The following is a 19,356-nucleotide window of genomic DNA, read 5'->3' as shown; positions in this document are numbered from 1 at the left end:
CAACCTGAGGACAGGACACGGGACCGGGCATCTGGGGAGAGACAGAGAGACAACCTGAGGACAGAACACGAGACCGGGCATCTGGGGAGAGACAGAAGACAACCTGAGGACAGAACACGAGACCGGGCATCTGGGGGAGAGACAGAGAGACAACCTGAGGACAGGACACGAGACCGGGCATCTGGGGAGAGACAGAGAGACAACCTGAGGACAGGACACGAGACCGGGCATCTGGGGAGAGACAGAGAGACAACCTGAGGACAGAACACGAGACCGGGCATCTGGGGAGAGACAGAGGAGACAACCTGAGGACAGGACACGAGACCGGGCATCTGGGGAGAGACAGAGAGACAACCTGAGGACAGGACACGGACCGGGCATCTGGGGAGAGACAGAGGAGACAACCTGAGGACAGGACACGAGACCGGGCATCTGGGGAGAGACAGAGAGACAACCTGAGGACAGGACACGAGACCGGGCATCTGGGGAGAGACAGAGAGACAACCTGAGGACCCAGGACACGAGACCGGGCATCTGGGAGAGACAGAGAGACAACCTGAGGACAGGACACGAGACCGGGCATCTGGGGAGAGACAGAGAGACAACCTGAGGACAGGACACGAGACCGGGCATCTGGGGAGAGACAGAGAGACAACCTGAGGACAGGACACGAGACCGGGCATCTGGGGAGAGACAGAGAGACAACCTGAGGACAGGACACGAGACCGGGCATCTGGGGAGAGACAGAGAGACAACCTGAGGACAGGACACGAGACCCGGGCATCTGGGGAGGAGACAGAGAGACAACCTGAGGACAGGACACGAGACCGGGCATCTGGGAGAGACAGAGAGACAACCTGAGGACAGGACACGAGACCGGGCATCTGGGGAGAGACAGAGAGACAACCTGAGGACAGGACACGAGACCGGGCATCTGGGGGAGAGACAGAGAGACAACCTGAGGACAGGACACGAGACCGGGCATCTGGGGAGAGACAGAGAGACAACCTGAGGACAGGACACGAGACCGGGCATCTGGGGAGAGACAGAGAGACAACCTGAGGACAGGACACGAGACCGGGCATCTGGGGAGAGACAGAGAGACAACCTGAGGACAGAACACGAGACCGGGCATCTGGGGAGAGACAGAGAGACAACCTGAGGACAGAACACGAGACCGGGCATCTGGGGAGAGACAGAGAGACAACCTGAGGACAGGACACGAGACCGGGCATCTGGGGAGAGACAGAGAGACAACCTGAGGACAGGACACGAGACCGGGCATCTGGGGGAGACAGAGAGACAACCTGAGGACAGAACACGAGACCGGGCATCTGGGGAGAGACAGAGAGACAACCTGAGGACAGGACACGAGACCGGGCATCTGGGGAGAGACAGAGAGACAACCTGAGGACAGGACACGAGACCGGGCATCTGGGGAGAGACAGAGAGACAACCTGAGGACAGGACACGAGACCGGGCATCTGGGGAGAGACAGAGAGACAACCTGAGGACAGGACACGGACCGGGCATCTGGGGAGAGACAGAGAGACAACCTGAGGACAGGACACGAGACCGGGCATCTGGGGAGAGACAGAGAGACAACCTGAGGACAGGACACGAGACCGGGCATCTGGGGAGAGACAGAGAGACAACCTGAGGACAGAACACGAGACCGGGCATCTGGGGAGAGACAGAGAGACAACCTGAGGACAGAACACGAGACCGGGCATCTGGGGAGAGACAGAGAGACAACCTGAGGACAGGACACGAGACCGGGCATCTGGGGGAGAGACAGAGAGACAACCTGAGGACAGGACACGAGACCGGGCATCTGGGGAGAGACAGAGAGACAACCTGAGGACAGAACACGAGACGGGCATCTGGGAGAGACAGAGAGACAACCTGAGGACAGGACACGAGACCGGGCATCTGGGGAGAGACAGAGAGACAACCTGAGGACAGGACACGAGACCGGGCATCTGGGGAGAGACAGAGAGACAACCTGAGGACAGGACACGAGACCGGGCATCTGGGGAGAGACAGAGAGACAACCTGAGGACAGGACACGAGACCGGGCATCTGGGGAGAGACAGAGAGACAACCTGAGGACAGGACACGAGACCGGGCATCTGGGGAGAGCGACTTACAAATTGGTGCATTCACCTTATGACATCCAGTGGAACAGCCACTTTACAATAGTGCATCTAAATCTTTTAAGGGGGGTGAAGGATTACTTTATCCTATCCTAGGTATTCCTTAAAGAGGTGGGGTTTCAGGTGTCTCCGGAAGGTGGTGATTGACTCCGCTGTCCTGGCGTCGTGAGGAGTGTGTTCCACCATTGGGGAGCCAGCAGCGAACAGTTTTGACTGGGCTGATCGGGAACTGTACTTCCTCAGTGGTAGGGAGCGAGCAGGCCAGAGGTGGATGAACGCAGTGCCCTTGTTTGGGTGTAGGGCCTGATCAGAGCCTGGAGGTACTGAGGTGCCGTTCCCCTCACAGCTCCGTAGGCAAGCACCATGGTCTTGTAGCGGATGCGGCTTCAACTGGAAGCCAGTGGAGAGAGCGGAGGAGCGGGGTGACGTGAGAGAACTTGGGAAGGTTGAACACCAGACGGGCTGCGGCGTTCTGGATGAGTTGTAGGGGTTTAATGGCACAGGCAGGGAGCCCAGCCAACAGCGAGTTGCAGTAATCCAGACGGGAGATGACAAGTGCCTGGATTAGGACCTGCGCCGCTTCCTGTGTGAGGCAGGGTCGTACTCTGTTGAGATTCAAATACACGTATCACGGCAACTGGCTTCATACATTCACCTCTGAAGGTAAATAATGTACTTACATTCAGTAATCTGGCTTCAGTCAATGGAGTTACACTAATATATACTCACTGTTCAGATAGAGACTGGGTAACTAGTACTAATATATACTCACTGTTCAGATAGAGACTGTGTAATTAGTATTAATATATATCCACTGTTCAGATAGAGACTGGGTAACTAGTACTAATAAATACTCACTGTTCAGATAGAGACTGGGTAACTAGTACTAATATACAGTATACTCACTGTTCAGATAGAGACTGGATAACTAGTACTAATATATACTCACTGTTCAGATTGAGACTGGGTAACTAGTACTAATATATACTCACTGTTCAGATAGAGACTGGGTAACTAGTACTAATATATACTCACTGTTCAGATAGAGACTGGGTAACTAGTACTAATATATACTCACTGTTCAGATTGAGACTGGGTAACTACTATTAATATATACTCACTGTTCAGATAGAGACTGGGTAACTAGTACTAATATATACTCACTGTTCAGATAGAGACTGGGTAACTAGTACTAATATATACTCACTGTTCAGATAGAGACTGTGTAACTAGTATTAATATATATCCACTGTTCAGATAGAGACTGAGTAACTAGTACTAATAAATACTCACTGTTCAGATAGAGACTGGGTAACTAGTACTAATATATACTCACTGTCCAGATAGAGACTGGGTAACTAGTACTAATATATACTCACTGTTCAGATAGAGACTGGGTAACTAGTACTAATATATACTCACTGTTCAGATAGAGACTGGTAACTAGTATTAATATATAATCAATGAGAGCGATCTGACTCAGGAGAGGTGTTCTGACTCCAGAAACATAGAGGCGTTCTGACTCCAGAAACGTAGAGGCGTTCTGACTCAGGAGAGGTGTTCTGACTACAGAACCGGAGAGGCGTTCTGACTCAGGAGAGGCATTCTGACTCAGTAGAGGTGTTCTGACTACAGAACCAGAGAGCGTTCTGACTCAGGAGGAGAGAGGTGGACCTGACAAGCTGCTACACATTCCTGTTTTAGCAGAGAATAGACAGACAGACGGACAGACTTTAAATACAGGGCAGGACAGAGGTTGTAATATGTATGTATTGGGTTCTGCTGTGTTTAATCCTGACACAGACACACTGTACTTTACCACAGCTTTGATATTTAAAATATATTACTGGTCTTAAAGTCCTAAAGAAAAAGATCAACATACATCGTTACCATCAAGGACAAAACCGCACAAATCAATGGAACACAATGACGTACCATAAACTGTGTGACTGATAGTCAATGTCATGCAGTCAATCACTGTACCTACAGTATAACATCCAGCTGTTCTTTACAACCTCAGGCAAACAGACCACAGCTTTGGTGTTTTTAGAATAACACATTATTGGACTTGGACGGTCTAAAGTAAAAAATAAAACTACTACTAACATCAAGGACAAAGCAGCCCAAAGCAGCCCAAAGCAGTGTCATGCAGTCAATCCCTGCACCTAAAGTTAGAATGTCCCAATCTGTGCTTTACACCCACAGAGCAAACAGGACATCAAGGTGATCTAAAGTCTAAACCCAACACTGAGGGAAGGTTGGTTTCCTCTAACAGGACATCAAGGTGATCTGAAGTCTAAACCCAACACTGAGGGAAGGCTGGTTTCCTCTAACAGGACATCAAGGTGATCTGAAGTCTAAACCCAACACTGAGGGAAGGCTGGTTTCCTCTAACAGGACATCAAGGTGATCTGAAGTCTAAACCCAACAATGAGGGAAGGCTGGTTTCCTCTAACAGGACATCAAGGCGATCTGAAGTCTAAACCCAACACTGAGGGAAGGCTGGTTTCCTCTAACAGGACATCAAGGTGATCTGAAGTCTAAACCCAACAATGAGGGAAGGCTGGTTTCCTCTAACAGGACATCAAGGCGATCTGAAGTCTAAACCCAACACTGAGGGAAGGCTGGTTTCCTCTAACAGGACATCAAGGTGATCTGAAGTCTAAACCCAACACTGAGGGAAGGCTGGTTTCCTCTAACAGGACATCAAGGCGATCTGAAGTCTAAACCCAACACTGAGGAAGGCTGGTTTCTCTAACAGGACATCAAGGTGATCTGAAGTCTAAACCCAACACTGAGGAAGGCTGGTTTCCTCTAACAGGACATCAAGGTGATCTGAAGTCTAAACCAACACTGAGGAATGCTGGTTTCCTCTAACAGGACATCAAGGTGATCTGAAGTCTAAACCCAACACTGAGGAATGCTGGTTTCCTCTAACAGGACATCAAGGTGATCTGAAGTCTAAACCCAACACTGAGGAAGAATAGTTTCCCTATAACAGGACATCAAGGTGATCTGAAGTCTAAACCCAACACTGAGGAAGGCTGGTTTCCTCTAACAGGACATCAAGGTGATCTGAAGTCTAAACCCAACACTGAGGGAAAGCAGGTTTCCTCTAACAGGACATCAAGGTGATCTGAAGTCTAAACCCAACACTGAGGAAGAATAGTTTCTATAACAGGACATCAAGGTGATCTGAAGTCTAAACCCAACACTGAGGAAGGCTGGTTTCCTCTAACAGGACATCAAGGTGATCTGAAGTCTAAACCCAACACTGAGGGAAGAATAGTTTCCTCTAACAGGACATCAAGGTGATCTGAAGTCTAAACCCAACACTGAGGAAGAATAGTTTCCTATAACAGGACATCAAGGTGATCTGAACTAAACCCAACACTGAGGAAGCTGGTTTCCTCTAACAGGACATCAAGGTGATCTGAAGTCTAAACCCAACACTGAGGGAAAGCAGGTTTCCTCTAACAGGACATCAAGGTGATCTGAAGTCTAAACCCAACACTGAGGGAAGAATAGTTTCCTATAACAGGACATCAAGGTGATCTGAAGTCTAAACCCAACACTGAGGAAGGCTGGTTTCCTCTAACAGGACATCAAGGTGATCTGAAGTCTAAACCCAACACTGAGGGAAGAATAGTTTCCTCTAACAGGACATCAAGGTGATCTGAAGTCTAAACCCCAACACTGGGGAAGAATAGTTTCCTCTAACAGGACATCAAGGTGATCTGAAGTCTAAACCCAACACTGAGGGGAAGAATAGTTTCCTATAACAGGACATCAAGGTGATCTGAAGTCTATTCCAACACTGAGGAAGGCTGGTTTCCTCTAACAGGACATCAAGGTGATCTGAAGTCTAAACCCAACACTGAGGGAAAGCAGGTTTCCTCTAACAGGACATCAAGGTGATCTGAATTGTCTAAACCCAACACTGAGGAAGAATAGTTTCCTATAACAGGACATCAAGGTGATCTGAAGTCTAAACCCAACACTGAGGGAAGGCTGGTTTCCTCTAACAGGACATCAAGGTGATCTGAAGTCTAAACCCAACACTGAGGGAAGAATAGTTTCCTCTAACAGGACATCAAGGTGATCTGAAGTCTAAACCCAACACTGAGGGAAGAATAGTTTCCTATAACAGGACATCAAGGTGATCTGAAGTCTAAACCCAACACTGAGGAAGGCTGGTTTCCTCTAACAGGACATCAAGGTGATCTGAAGTCTAAACCCAACACTGAGGAAAGCAGGTTTCCTCTAACAGGACATCAAGGTGATCTGAAGTCTAAAAAAAATCACTGAGGAAGAATAGTTTCCTATAACAGGACATCAAGGTGATCTGAAGTCTAAACCCAACACTGAGGGAAGGCTGGTTTCCTCTAACAGGACATCAAGGTGATCTGAAGTCTAAACCCAACACTGAGGGAAGAATAGTTTCCTCTAACAGGACATCAAGGTGATCTGAAGTCTAAACCCAACACTGAGGAAGAATAGTTTCCTCTAACAGGACATCAAGGTGATCTGAAGTCTAAACCCAACACTGAGGGAAAGCAGGTTTCCTCTAACAGGACATCAAGGTGATCTGAAGTCTAAACCCAACACTGAGGGAAGGCTGGTTTCCTCTAACAGGACATCAAGGTGATCTGAAGTCTAAACCCAACACTGAGGGAAAGCAGGTTTCCTCTAACAGGACATCAAGGTGATCTGAAGTCTAAACCCAACACTGAGGGAAGGCTGGTTTCCTCTAACAGGACATCAAGGTGATCTGAAGTCTAAACCCAACACTGAGGGAAGGCTGGTTTCCTCTAACAGGACATCAAGGTGATCTGAAGTCTAAACCCAACACTGAGGAAGAATAGTTTCCTCTAACAGGACATCAAGGTGATCTGAAGTCTAAACCCAACACTGAGGGAAGAATAGTTTCCTCTAACAGGACATCAAGGTGATCTGAAGTCTAAACCCAACACTGAGGGAAGGCTGGTTTCCTATAACAGGACATCAAGGTGATCTGAAGTCTAAACCCAACACTGAGGGAAGAATAGTTTCCTCTAACAGGACATCAAGGTGATCTGAAGTCTAAACCCAACACTGAGGGAAGAATAGTTTCCTATAACAGGACATCAAGGTGATCTGAAGTCTAAACCCAACACTGAGGGAAGGCTGGTTTCCTCTAACAGGACATCAAGGTGATCTGAAGTCTAAACCCAACACTGAGGGAAAGCAGGTTTCCTCTAACAGGACATCAAGGTGATCTGAAGTCTAAACCCAACACTGAGGGAAGAATAGTTTCCTATAACAGGACATCAAGGTGATCTGAAGTCTAAACCCAACACTGAGGAAGGCTGGTTTCCTCTAACAGGACATCAAGGTGATCTGAAGTCTAAACCCAACACTGAGGGAAGAATAGTTTCCTCTAACAGGACATCAAGGTGATCTGAAGTCTAAACCCAACACTGAGGGAAGAATAGTTTCCTCTAACAGGACATCAAGGTGATCTGAAGTCTAAACCCAACACTGAGGGAAGAATAGTTTCCTATAACAGGAAATCAAGGTGATCTGAAGTCTAAACCCAACACTGAGGGAAGGCTGGTTTCCTCTAACAGGACATCAAGGTGATCTGAAGTCTAAACCCAACACTGAGGGAAAGCAGGTTTCCTCTAACAGGACATCAAGGTGATCTGAAGTCTAAACCCAACACTGAGGGAAAGCAGGTTTCCTCTAACAGGACATCAAGGTGATCTGAAGTCTAAACCCAACACTGGAGGGAAGGCTGGTTTCCTCTAACAGGACATCAAGGTGATCTGAAGTCTAAACCCAACACTGAGGGAAGAATAGTTTCCTCTAACAGGACATCAAGGTGATCTGAAGTCTAAACCCAACACTGAGGGAAAGCAGGTTTCCTCTAACAGGACATCAAGGTGATCTGAAGTCTAAACCCAACACTGAGGGAAGGCTGGTTTCCTCTAACAGGACATCAAGGTGATCTGAAGTCTAAACCCAACACTGAGGGAAGACTAGTTTCCTCTAACAGGACATCAAGGTGATCTGAAGTCTAAACCCAACACTGAGGGAAGAATAGTTTCCTATAACAGGACATCAAGGTGATCTGAAGTCTAAACCCAACACTGAGGGAAGGCTGGTTTCCTCTAACAGGACATCAAGGTGATCTGAAGTCTAAACCCAACACTGAGGGAAAGCAGGTTTCCTCTAACAGGACATCAAGGTGATCTGAAGTCTAAACCCAACACTGAGGGAAGAATAGTTTCCTATAACAGGACATCAAGGTGATCTGAAGTCTAAACCCAACACTGAGGGAAGGCTGGTTTCCTCTAACAGGACATCAAGGTGATCTGAAGTCTAAACCCAACACTGAGGGAAGAATAGTTTCCTCTAACAGGACATCAAGGTGATCTGAAGTCTAAACCCAACACTGAGGGAAGAATAGTTTCCTCTAACAGGACATCAAGGTGATCTGAAGTCTAAACCCAACACTGAGGGAAAGCTGGTTTCCTCTAACAGGACATCAAGGTGATCTGAAGTCTAAACCCAACACTGAGGGAAGGCTGGTTTCCTCTAACAGGACATCAAGGTGATCTGAAGTCTAAACCCAACACTGAGGGAAGGCTGGTTTCCTCTAACAGGACATCAAGGTGATCTGATAGCCCGTTTCTATGTCAAATGGTTTTGTTGTAAAGAAAGAGCATGTAAACCCAACACTGAGGGAAGGCTGGTCTTCATCTAAGTAACAGGACATCAAGGTGATCTGAACTAATAACACACAAAATATTGTATTTTTCTTGTCTGTATTGAATACATCATTTAAACATTCACAGTGTAGGTTGGAAAAGGTATGTGAACCCCCCCCCCCCCAAGGCTAATGACTTCTCCAAAAGATAATTGGAGTCAGGAGTCAGCTAACCTGGAGTCCAATCAATGAGATGAGATTGGAGATGTTGGTTAGAGCAGCCCTGCCCTATAAAAAACACTCACAAAATGTGAGTTTGCTATTCATGAGAAGCAGTGCCTGATGTGAACCTTGCCTCGAACAAAAGAGATCTCAGATGACATAAGATTAAGAATTGTTGACTTGCATAAAGCTGGAAAGGGTTGAAAAGTATCTCTAAAAGCCTTGATGTTCATCAGTCCACAGTAAGACAAGTTGTCTATAAATGGAGAAAGTTCAGCACTGTAGCTACTCTCCATAGGAGTGGCCGTCCTGCAAAGATGAATGCAAGAGCACAGCACAGAATGCTCAATGAGGTTAAGAAGAATCCTAGAGTGTCAGCTAAAGACTTACAACAATCTCTGGAACATGCTAACATCTCTGTTGACGAGTCTACGATATGTAAAACACTCAACAAGAAAGGTGTTCATGGGAGGACAACACGGAAAAAGCCACTGCTGTCCAAAACAACATGTCTGAAGTTTGCTGCTTTGCTGCCTCAGGGTCTGGGCAGCATGCTGTCATCGACGGAAAAATAAATTCCCAAGTTTATCAAGACATTTTGCAGAAGAATGCAAGGCTATCTGTCCGCAAATTTTAATACCAATTTTACGCAGAAATCTAGGTATTTCCAAAGGGTTTCAGATATTTTGTCTTGCCACTGTATTTCAGTCTCCTGTGAAGTACATAAAGTGTAATAATGGGATGCAAACTCCAAATTGAATACATTTCTACTCTATATCTGTCATGGTTCAGCTGTCTTTCTGTTAAGCCCATAACCATGTTTGTGAGGTGGATACTATACTGTAACCGGGCTACTATAGAGCCATCAGTAGTACAGACTAGAACCAGGCTACTATAGAGCCATCAGTAGTACAGACTATAACCAGGCTACTATAGAGCCATCAGTAGTACAGAATAGAGCCAGGCTACTATAGAGCCATCAGTAGTACAGACTAGAGCCAGGCTACTATAGAGCCATCAGTAGTACAGACTAGAACCAGGCTACTATAGAGCCATCAGTAGTACAGACTAGAACCAGGCTACTATAGAGCCATCAGTAGTACAGACTAGAGCCAGGCTACTATAGAGCCATCAGTAGTACAGACTAGAACCAGGCTACTATAGAGCTTTGCATCCCAATATTACACTAGTAGTCCAGGTGATCAAACTAACACCAGACTATATAACTGGTCAGTAGACCAGGTGATCAAACTAACATCAGACTATATAACTGGTCAGTAGTCCAGGTGATCAAACTAACATCAGACTATATAACTGGTCAGTAGTCCAGGTGATCAAACTAACATCAGACTATATAACTGGTCAGTAGTCCAGGTGATCAAACTAACACCAGACTATATAACTGGTCAGTAGTCCAGGTGATCAAACTAACATCAGACTATATAACTGGTCAGTAGTCCAGGTGATCAAACTAACACCAGACTATATAACTGGTCAGTAGACCAGGTGATCAAACTAACATCAGACTATATAACTGGTCAGTAGACACGCACACATTGTAATGTCATGGTACTGTGAATTTTATACTGATGTGGTATTAATGTAATAATGTAATCATGTAATAATGTATTAATGTAATAATGTATTAATGTAATAATGTAATAATGTATTAATGTAATCATGTAATCATGTATTAATGTAATAATGTAATAATGTAATAATGTAATAATGTAATAATGTATTAATGTAATAATGTAATAATGTATTAATGTAATAATGTAATAATGTATTAATGTAATAATGTATTAATGTAATAATGTATTAATGTAATAAATAATGTATTAATGTATTAATGTGTTAATGTATTAATGTAATAATGTATTAATGTAATAATGTATTAATGTAATCATGTAATCATGTATTAATGTAATAATGTAATAATGTAGTAATGTATTAATGTAATAATGTAATAATGTAATAATGTATTAATGTATTAATGTAATAATGTATTAATGTAATAATGTAATAATGTAATAATGTATTAATGTAATAATGTAATAATGTAATAATGTATTAATGTATTAATGCAATAATGAATTGTATTGTTTTATTGATGAATTTCTAACCCTGTTTGTCCCCCAGGAAGAGTAGCTGCTGCCTTGTTGTCCAGCTGTTCTGACCCTGGTTGTGGAATATCTGCTCAGTATAGCTGCTGATTAAACATGGTCTTGTTACATAGGTGTTCTTGTTTGCATGGGAAATAAAATGCCACTCTAAAATGCTGCAGTTTTGTCACACAACAGGAAATATCTGCTGCCTTGTTGAACAGATGTCTGAAGTTGAGGAAGAGTATCTGTGCTTGTTGGCATAGCTGACCTGCAAGAATGTAGCCTGCCTTGTTGAGTATAACTGCTGTTGCCAGAAGAATTTAATGTTAACCCTTTCTCTACCAGGAAAGTAGCTGCTCCTTCCAACATAAGTTTAGAGAATGTGTCAGTGCTGTCCAACCACAGACCTGCCATATAACCACCCAGTTGTCCCCCAGGAAGGATCCTCCACTTGTTGAGGTATAACTGTTCTAACCCTGTCCCCCAGGAAGGTATCTGCTGCCTTGTTGAGGACCTAACTGCCACCAGGAAGACAGCTGATGAAACTTAGGTATAACTGTTTCTGTCTGACCCCAGGAAAACCCTTTTGTGGGGAAAAACAAATTTTACCCCAGGGATAGACCTGGCTCCACCTGACAGGTGGGAATATGGGCTATTCATTACCCAGGACCAGGGACGTGAGATCCACTCTAAAGATTAGTTTTGACAACAAATTAGATTTACTTAAATTGACTGGATTTACTCATTTGAATGTCCACCAGAGCTGTTGCCAGAGAAAATGTTAAATTTCTCTGCATGTTCCAACGTTTATATTTTTGTTCAATACCCTCCAGCCCAGGACACCTTCACCTGGATGAGACCAGCCACCAAGAATGGAAACTTGAGCCTTTAAACATATGAAATAATGAGTTGGAAAACTTTGGGTGCGTTCTTACACTAGGACCAATACAGAATCTGTTCACCAAATTACCCAATACAGAATCTGTTCACTCATTTGAACTGTAACGGTTCAATAAAATTGAGAATCTGTTCGTTTAATTTTTGTTCAATACCCAATCACAGAATCTGTTCACTATTAAACCCAATATGAGAAAATCTGTTTACACTATTACCCAATACAGAATCTGTTCACCATTACCCAATACAGAATCTGTTCACTATTACCCAATACAGAATCTGTTCACTATTACCCAATACAGAATCTGTTCACTATTACCCAATACAGAATCTGTTCACTATTACCCAATACAGAATCTGTTCACCATTACCCAATACAGAATCTGTTCACTATTACCCAATAGAGAATCTGTTCACCATTACCCAATACAGAATCTGTTCACTATTACCCAATACAGAATCTGTTCACTATTACCCAATACAGAATCTGTTCACTATTACCCAATACAGAATCTGTTCACCATTACCCAATACAGAATCTGTTCACTATTACCCAATACAGAATCTGTTCACCATTACCCAATACAGAATCTGTTCACCATTACCCAATACAGAATCTGTTCACTATTACCCAATACAGAATCTGTTCACTATTACCCAATACAGAATCTGTTCACTATTACCCAATACAGAATCTGTTCACTATTACCCAATACAGAATCTGTTCACTATTACCCAATACAGAATCTGTTCACTATTACCCAATAGAGAATCTGTTCACCATTACCCAATACAGAATCTGTTCACTATTACCCAATAGAGAATCTGTTCACCATTACCCAATACAGAATCTGTTCACTATTACCCAATACAGAATCTATTCACCATTACCCAATACAGAATCTGTTCACTATTACCCAATACAGAATCTGTTCACCATTACCCAATACAGAATCTGTTCACTATTACCCAATACAGAATCTGTTCACTATTACCCAATACAGAATCTGTTCACTATTACCCAATACAGAATCTGTTCACCATTCCTCCATACAGAATCCATTCACCATTCCTCCATACAGAATCTGTTCACCATTCCTCCATACAGAATCCATTCACCATTCCTCCATACAGAATCCGTTCACCATTCCTCCATACAGAATCCATTCACCATTCCTCCATACAGAATCCATTCACTATTCCTCCATACAGAATCCGTTCACCATTCCTCCATACAGAATCCATTCACCATTCCTCCATACAGAATCCATTCACTATTCCTCCATACAGAATCCGTTCACCATACCTCCATACAGAATCTGTGGGGTTATTTTCTCCTCATTCTCATTTGGACTCATGTCATCTGATCAAAGCACCAGTTCCAATCGAAGTGCCAGTGAGTTTATCAAACTCCAGGCATTTACATGAGTTGGATGAAAATAGAGCTCCTTGGCAACGCACAGCAGTGGTGGTTTTGCATGGGCAGAAAATAGCCCCATCCCTACTGTAAAATATGCTGGTGGACCTTTGATGTTATGGGGCTATTCTACTTCCAGGGGTCCTTGTTAAGGTCAACGGCATCATTAACTTTTCCCAGTACCAGGATATATTTCTTTAGCCATAAAACCAGTTGTCTCCAAGACTTGAACCCCATTGAAAACCTGTGGTTTGAATTGAAGAAGGAAGTTCATAAGCACAGGTGAAGGATGTCAAGGATCTGGAAAGATTCTGTTATCAAATGGAGGAATGGTTTACGATCCCACCCTACCCTACTCAACAAATTGGATGCAGTCTATCACAGTGCAATCCGTTTTGTCCCCAAAGCCCCATATACTACCCACCATTGTGACCTGTACGCTCTCGTTGGCTGGCCTTCGCTTCATACTCATCGCCAAACCCACTGGCTCCAAGTCATCTACAAGAACCTGCTAGGTAAAGTCTCCCCTTATCTCAGCTCGCTGGTCACCATAGCATCACCCACCTGTAGCACGTGCTCCAGCAGGTATATCTCTCTGGTCACCCCCAAAACCAATTATTTCTTTGGCCGCCTCTCCTTCCAGTTCTCTGCTGCCAATGACTGGAACGAACTACAAAAATCTCTGAAACTGGAAACACTTATCTCCCTCACTAGCTTTAAGCACCAACTGTCAGAGCAGCTCACAGATTACTGCACCTGTACATAGCCCACCTATAATTTAGCCCAAACAACTACCTCTTTCCCTACTGTATTTATTTTATTTATTTATTTATTTTGCTCCTTTGTACCCCATTATTTCTATCTCTACTTTGCACATTCTTCCACTGCAAATCTACCATTCCAGTGTTTTACTTGCTACATTGTATTTACTTTGCCACCATGGCCTTTTTTTTGCCTTTACCTCCCTTATCACCTCATTTGCTCACATCGTATATAGACTTGTTTATACTGTATTATTGACTGTATGTTTGTTTTACTCCATGTGTAACTCTGTGTCGTTGTATCTGTCGAACTGCTTTGCTTTATCTTGGCCAGGTCGCAATTGTAAACGAGAACTTGTTCTCAACTGGCCTACCTGGTTAAATAAAGGTGTTCTCAATTAGCCTACCTGGTTAAATAAAGGTGTTCTCAACTAGCCTACCTGGTTAAATAAAGGTGTTCTCAACTAGCCTACCTGGTTAAATAAAGGTGTTCTCAACTAGCCTACCTGGTTAAATAAAGGTGTTCTCAACTAGCCTACCTGGTTAAATAAAGGTGTTCTCAACTAGCCTACCTGGTTAAATAAAGGTGTTCTCAACTAGCCTACCTGGTTAAATAAAGGTGTTCTCAACTAGCCTACCTGGTTAAATAAAGGTGTTCTCAACTAGCCTACCTGGTTAAATAAAGGTGTTCTCAACTAGCCTACCTGGTTAAATAAAGGTGTTCTCAACTAGCCTACCTGGTTAAATAAAGGTGTTCTCAACTAGCCTACCTGGTTAAATAAAGGTGTTCTCAACTAGCCCACCTGGTTAAATAAAGGTGTTCTCAACTAGCCCACCTGGTTAAATAAAGGTGTTCTCAACTAGCCTACCTGGTTAAATAAAGGTGTTCTCAACTAGCCTACCTAGCCTACCTGGTTAAATAAAGGTGTTCTCAACTAGCCTACCTGGTTAAATAAAGGTGTTCTCAACTAGCCTACCTGGTTAAATAAAGGTGTTCTCAACTAGCCGACCTGGTTAAATAAAGGTGTTCTCAACTAGCCTACCTGGTTAAATAAAGGTGTTCTCAACTAGCCTACCTGGTTAAATAAAGGTGTTCTCAACTAGCCCACCTGGTTAAATAAAGGTGTTCTCAACTAGCCTACCTGGTTAAATAAAGGTGTTCTCAACTGGCCTACCTGGTTAAATAAAGGTGAAATAAATAAATAAAAAATCCCTCCCAATGCGTTCTTCATAAAACATTTGACAAAAAAGGCAATTAACCTCGAAAAGTGAGGTATTGAAAACAAGGGTGTTGTAAAGTTTCCTCCTCTTCTTCCGAAGAGGAGAGGCGAAACGGATCAGAGGACCAATACGCGGCGTGGTAATTTTCCATGGTACTTTTTAATGCTTTACGGTACACATGAACAAACTAACAAAACAAAAAATGTGAAAACTCAAATTACAGTCCTATCTGGTGCACACACAGAGACAGGAAACAACCACCCACAAACACACAGTGAAACCCAGGCCACCTAAGTATGATTCTCAATCAGAGACAACTAATGACACCTGCCTCTGATTGAGAACCATACTAGGCCGAAACATAGAAATTCCCAAAACCTAGACAAACAAACATAGACTACCCACCCAACTCACGCCCTGACCATACTAACTAAACACAAAACACAGAAAATAAAGGTCAGAACGTGACAGTACCCCCAAAGGTGCGGACTCCGGCCGCAAAACCTTGACCTATAGGGGAGGGTCTGGGTGGGCGTCTGTCCGCGGTGGCGGTTCTGGCGCGGGACGCGGACCCCACTTCACCCTTGTCTTTGTCCGCCTTATTTTCCGCCTCCGTGGCTTCCGCCTCCGTGGCTTTCTCACCATGGCAACCCCTCTCAATGACCCCACTGGACAGAGGGGCAGCTCGGGACAGAGGGGCAGAAGCTCTGGACAGAGGGACAGGGGCTCTGGACAGAGGGACAGGGGCTCTAAACAGAGGGACAGGGGCTCTAAACAGAGGGACAGGGGCTCTAGACAGAGGGACAGGGGCTCTAGACAGAGGACAGGGGCTCTGGCGCCTCTGGGCTGAGGGGCTCTGGCGCCTCTGGGCTGAGGGGCTCTGGGCTGAGGGGCTCTGGCGCCTCTGGGCTGAGGGGCTCTGGCGCCTCTGGGCTGAGGGCTCTGGCGCCTCTGGGCTGAGGGGCTCTGGCGCCTCTGGGCTGAGGGGCTCCGGCAGCGGCGCCGGACAGGCGGGAGGCTCCGGCAGTGGCGCCGGACAGGCGGGAGGCTCCGGCAGCGGCGCCGGACAGGCGGGACGCCCGGCAGCGGCGCGGACAGGCGGGACGCTCCGGCAGCGGCGCCGGACAGGCGGGACGCTCCGGCAGCGGCGCCGGACAGGCGGGACGCTCCGGCAACGGCGCAGGACAGGCGGGACGCTCCGGCAGCGGCGCAGGACAGGCGGGACGCTCCGGCAGCGGCGCCCGGACAGGCGGGAGCACCTGCAGAGAGGAGACAGAGACAGCCTGGTGCGTGGAGCTGCTACAGGAGGCAGCGGCGCCGGACAGGCGGGACGCTCCGGCAGCGGCGCCGGACAGGCCTGCGGCGCCGGACAGGCGGGGCTCCGGCAGCGGCGCCGGACAGGCGGGAGGCTCCGGACAGGCGGGAGGCTCCGGCAGCGGCGCCGGACAGGCGGGAGGCTCCGGCAGCGGCGCCGGACAGGCGCGGGAGCTCCGGCAGCGGCGCCGGACAGGCGGAACGCTCCGGCAGCGGCGCCGGACAGGCGGGAGCACCTGCAGGGAGGAGACTGAGAGACAGCCTGGTGCGTGGGGCTGCCACAGGAACTACCAGGCTGGGGAGACTTTCAGGAGGCTTGGTGTTAGAAGGAGCCTGAAAGACCGGGCTGTGGGGGAGCACTGGAGCTCTGGTGCGCAACCTTGGCACCACTTCCCCAGGCTGGACAACTGCCCGGACCTTCCAGAGTGCAGGCACAGGTTGAACCGGGCTGTGGGTAAGCACGGGAGATCTAGTGCTTACTACACGCACCTCTCCCCTAGGCTCCACTCCCACAGTTGCCCGGTACGAGCGGAGCGCAGGCAGAGGACGCACTGCACCCTCCCAGCGCCCCGGAGACACAGCACGCAGAGCCGGCGCAGGATAACCTGGACCAAGACTGCGTACCGGCGACCAGACCCGCTGAGCAGGCACCATACGCCCTGGCTCAATGCCCACACTCGCATGGCACTCTCGGGGGGCTGCCCTATAGCGCACCGGGCTATGGACACACTGGCGACACCGTGCGCTCAACCGCATAACACGGTGCCTGACCAGTAATGCGCTGCTCATAATAAGCACGAGGAGTGAGCTCAGGTCTGCTACCTGGCTTAGTACCACACCTCGTGTGCCCCCCCAAAAAAATTTGGGGCTGCCTCTCGTACCTGTCGCACTGCCGTGCTGGCTCCTCATATTGCCGCCGATCAGCTTTCGCTGCCTCCAGCTCTGCTTTGGGGCTGCGATTTTCCCCAGCCCGTGCCCAGGGTCCCTCTCCGTTCAGTATCTGCTCCCATGTCCAGGAGTCCTGTGATGGTGGCCTCTGTTGTTGATGCCGCTGCTGCTGTCGTCGCTGTCCTTTACCACGCCGCTTGGTCCGATTGTGGTGGGTGATTCTGTAATGAGTTTCCTCCTCTTCTTCCGAAGAGGAGAGGCTAAAACGGATCAGAGGACCAATACGCGGCGTGGTAATTTTCCATGGTACTTTTAATGCTATCAGGTACACATGAACAAACTAACAAAACAAAAAATGTGAAAACTCAAATTACAGTCCTATCTGGTGCACACACAGAGACAGGAAACAACCACCCACAAACACACAGTGAAACCCAGGCCACCTAAGTATGATTCTCAATCAGAGACAACTAATGACACCTGCCTCTGATTGAGAACCATACTAGGCCGAAAACATAGAAATTCCCAAAACCTAGACAAACAAACATAGACTACCCACCCAACTCACGCCCTGACCATACTAACTAAACACAAAACACAGAAAATAAAGGTCAGAACGTGACAGGTGTCAATAATGTTTTCACCCTACCCGTTTGAGATAATTAAATATCTTTCTCTGAGCAATTGTATTAGTATAAAATAATAACATTTCCAAATGTTTTTGGAGCGTACAATATAGCTCAATATTTGAATGATTTATTTTATACAGTCAATCTATATCAATGGTGTTCATAATTTCAGACCACGCTGTATATCTGATGATTCATTATATACAATGTGATTTATAAGGGATACAAGAACATTTCGACTTGCTAAACGTTATTATACCGTGTTCTATAAACAATAACAACAACGATGCATTTGAAACATAAAATGTTTTCATTTTCTTTACAATTTTAGTTGGGTTTAAACCCTACAAAAACACAACATTGTAGGGAGCAATACTGTATCACGATTAAAACATCAGGATTAGCAGATCGCCTGGAGATTTGGAACATTCATTATTTAACAATTAATACATTAAAATCGACAACACGTATCCAAACAGACAAGGTTGAGAAATGAATTTCCTTCTGTGGAAATGGATACAGCCCAGTCGAGATGTCTTGCGTTCTACATAGGCTACACAGTCCGAAAAGTTTTTAAATCACTACACTCAAACTCAGCCGTTCAAATTCATCATCTGTGTCTATACTTCTAACTTTCTCACCATAAGTAGACATGCATTCGAATAGGATAAACCTTACCTTCAATATATTCAAAAGTTAAAAGGGCATTTTTGAGTGGTCGTGATCCAATGCTTCAACTTTGTCTAGTTTTACCTTCCCAACCGTAGATAGTCTTCTCCTGGATAAGCGGAGCTGGTGACACGGTGCCATCTGCGCTCCAGAGCGGATCCCATTGGAGGAACGGGGCGTCAATAAGGAAGAGGCCGAGAGGGTACTTCCTGTGTAAAGGGGGGCAGGACCCCGGTGTGTGTGTTTATGAAGAGATCAGGGTGGGCAGAACCTGGAATAGATTTAACTATTTAATGTGGCATGAGAAAGACACGGGTCACCTGTTTTATAATTTGCTCAGCAGCCATGGGTAGTAGTAGGCCCAGTCTATCAGCTGTAAAGAG

General features: G+C 46.0%; 1 protein-coding gene and 2 long non-coding RNA genes across 3 annotated transcripts in view; 2 read left to right on the top strand and 1 right to left on the bottom strand.

Annotated features, from left to right (window-relative positions):
- LOC118379548 (interleukin-11 receptor subunit alpha-like) overlaps positions 1–19,105 on the bottom strand; it is a 68,421-nt gene extending 49,316 nt beyond the window's left edge. The window contains exon 1 of the mRNA XM_052524881.1: positions 18,983–19,105. The gene's annotated coding sequence lies outside the window, so the exon portion shown is untranslated. The remainder of the gene's footprint in view (positions 1–18,982) is intronic.
- Positions 5,579–6,584, top strand: LOC127931629 (uncharacterized). The gene is made up of 3 exons (XR_008141961.1): positions 5,579–5,706; positions 6,133–6,315; positions 6,497–6,584. It is a non-coding gene; the product is annotated as an uncharacterized LOC127931629 (long non-coding RNA).
- LOC127931628 (uncharacterized) lies at positions 6,673–7,646 on the top strand. The gene is made up of 3 exons (XR_008141960.1): positions 6,673–6,739; positions 7,227–7,348; positions 7,531–7,646. It is a non-coding gene; the product is annotated as an uncharacterized LOC127931628 (long non-coding RNA).
- Positions 19,106–19,356: the final 251 nt, after the last annotated feature.

Source organism: Oncorhynchus keta, chromosome 9 (assembly GCF_023373465.1).
Source record: "Oncorhynchus keta strain PuntledgeMale-10-30-2019 chromosome 9, Oket_V2, whole genome shotgun sequence".
In the NCBI taxonomy this organism is placed as follows: Eukaryota; Metazoa; Chordata; class Actinopteri; order Salmoniformes; family Salmonidae; genus Oncorhynchus; species Oncorhynchus keta.
Note: the sequence above shows the minus strand (reverse complement) of the source record. Positions and strands in the feature narration are given on the sequence as shown.